General features: G+C 41.2%; 1 pseudogene; it reads right to left on the bottom strand.

Annotated features, from left to right (window-relative positions):
• Nucleotides 1-358: 358 nt before the first annotated feature.
• Nucleotides 359-1,514, bottom strand: LOC112192486 (annotated as a pseudogene).
• Nucleotides 1,515-2,933: the final 1,419 nt, after the last annotated feature.

Raw genomic sequence — 2,933 nt, 5'->3', positions numbered from 1 at the left:
CCAGCTCAATCTCCAACCACCCGGGTCTCTCCATCTGGTATCGGTCCCACTGGGATCGATCACACAGCTCAATCTCCGACAACCCGGATCTCTCCCTCTGGTATCTATCCTCCGTCTGGTATCGGTCGTCATTGAACACTACTTTAGGCACTTCGGTGTCACAGGTCTCCCCTTTGGCACCGTCACTTTTTCCTTGGGTCTCGTCACTCTCTAATTCGGTGTCTTTGCTCTCTCCGTCCGCATCTTCACTCAGTCCTTTAGAGTCATCGCTCTCTCCTTCGGTATCATCGCTCTCTCCTTCTGCATCTTCACTCAGTCATTTAGAGTCATCGCTCTCTCCTTCGGCATCATCGCTCTCTCATTCTGAGAAGTCCATCTCTACTTCTGAGTAGTCCATCTCTCCTTCGTTGGGGAAAAACACAGTCTGTTTACTATGTTCTCCCCTCCGCAGGCAGATGTTTAAATCCATAAGCCTCTGGAGTAAACTTGAACGAAAGGTAAGCTTTGTACAGAGTCGATGGGGACAGCACGCGTGTTTCAAGTTTCCCATTGATTTCAAGCCAGCAAACATCAAGAAGCTCAGCCACCTCCTGAAACCAGCCACCTTATGTTTAAATCCATAAGCCTCTGGAGTAAACTTGAACGAAAGGTAAGCTTTGTACAGAGTCGATGGGGACAGCACGCGTGTTTCAAGTTTCCCATTGATTTCAAGCCAGCAAACATCAAGAAGCTCAGCCACCTCCTGAAACCTGTTCGCGTCGATACACACACACATTACCTAACCCATAAGACTATTACGTCTATAACCAACGACCAACTATATATCATAATATATAACAAACAATCAAAACAAAATTTACAGACCTGGATTCAGGATGAGAAGTCCATCTCCAATACTGGGGAGCATCGCCCCAGATAATACCAATTACCAAGCTCTCTTGCAGATATCATGTAACATTTTTTCCCACTCCGTTTGTCCAGTGAAAAGCTCTGCATGATTTCAAATTGCAATTAACAAAAACATTCAGTTAAAGCATATATGGTCTTAAAATTCCAAAGCCCAACTGGCTGAAATAACAGGATCATCATGATTTGGTCAATATTCTTAACAATTTTCATTAAGCATTTGGTCCTTGACCATCGCCAATCCTCTTATAAGTATATGGTCATGCTTATTTCTCTAACGTATCAAAGTTTCTATTGACCCAAAAAAAAAAAAGTATCAAAGTTTCATAATCCCTTGGACTTACCAATTTACCGTCGTCGATGAGGAAACGTTTGTTGCAGAGAGCGAGGTAAAGCTCCTTCTTGGATTTGGCGGCCAATAATCCAGATTCGCCGGACTTGGACAGGATCTCGGGTGTCTCAGGCGGAATGAACCTGTCTCAAACGGCGTCGGATTCCGCCGCTGACTTGAACATCTTAGAGAGCAACGACAGGCGGAAGGCATCTTCGGGAGTCGTCAACGATACGATGTTGGCTACGCAAACCTCCGGCAACTGCTGCAGATCCATCACTGTGCCTCTTTCTCCTTCTCCTTCGGGACCTTCTCCTTCACAATTTGTGGTCGTGTTTGTTTTCCTTCGTATCAGTACTGGATCGGAAGACAAAAATTATACTACATATGAAGGGAGAATAACACTGTTTTACTGTTCCTATAGAGGCGGAAAAGCTCTTTTTGTCCTCACTGTTCCAGGACAATATCAAGTTAGTGGAAAAGTCATTTCTGTCATTGATCGGGTTGGGATCAAGATCAACAAAACCGAAAGAAGATAGCAGAGAGAGGAGGAGTAGAAGAGACGAAATCAGAAGGTCTGTGAGTTGTGGAAACAAGAGAGAAGAAAGAAAAGGTCGGTTGCAAGGTATTGGATTTGTGGTTTGAATCGTTATGTGGTGGTTGTTGTTGGATTTTTTCTTCTTTTGTTAGATGTTTTTGAGGGGGATGATACTTTTGTTGGGGGTTTTCTCGGTTGATTGAATTGGGGTTTTCATGGTTGATTGAATTTGATTCCAAGTTGTAGGGTCTATTCCTTTCGATTTGATGTAAGGTTTTTGATTTTGATGGTAGATTGTTGGGGTAGGAGAAGGAAGTGGAGAGGTTGAAGAATTTGGTCGAAGAGGTTGCTGGGCTTTGGAAAAGGTGTGTGTTTGATTTGGTAAAATCTCCCTTCATTGCCATTGCTCTTATGAATATTGTATATTAGACAGAAGATGGGTTAGAGAAAGTAAGTGTTCATTTTAAGGGTTATATAGAAACTGGAGTACTACTACTTCGCACATACAAAATTGAGGATGTAGCCAAAAAACCTCCACTTAATGCAAGTAGGAGTACTATTACTTCGCAGATACAAAATTGAGTACCACTGGGTTATATAGAAACTGGGTTATATAGAAACTGGAGTACTACTACTTCGCACATACAAAATTGAGGATGTAGCCAAAAAACCTCCACTTAATGCAAGTAGGAGTACTATTACTTCGCAGATACAAAATTGAGTACCACTGGGTCAGTAAGATGATGTAGTAAAAAAAACCTCCGCTTAATGCAAGTAGTATCATAAAATATTGTAGCAACTTAAGGAATGTGTTTGAATCTTTGGACTTGGTCTTTTTTAACAAGAACACGTATTGAAGCCAAATATTGCTCTTAAAATCAAAAGAATTAGACCACTACATGTAGAATCAGTTAAAAGTTTGTAGAACAGAATGAATTGTGAAATTATTAAAGCTTGGTTGTGCTATCCGTTTCAAATTGATAGCTTATAAAGAGTGATCCACAAAGTAAGTGTTCATTTTAAAGGGCTGTTTATATAGAAACTGGAGTACTACTACTTTGCACATACAAAATTGAGGATGTAGCCAAAAAACTCCACTTAATGCAAGTAGGAGTACTATTACTTCGCAGATACAAAATTGAGTACCACTAGGTCAGT

The sequence above is a fragment of the Rosa chinensis genome, chromosome 3 (genome assembly GCF_002994745.2).
Source record: "Rosa chinensis cultivar Old Blush chromosome 3, RchiOBHm-V2, whole genome shotgun sequence".
NCBI classification, from domain to species: domain Eukaryota; kingdom Viridiplantae; phylum Streptophyta; class Magnoliopsida; order Rosales; family Rosaceae; genus Rosa; species Rosa chinensis.
The sequence above is the reverse complement of the archived record's forward strand: the minus strand, read 5'-3'. Positions and strand labels throughout refer to the sequence as shown.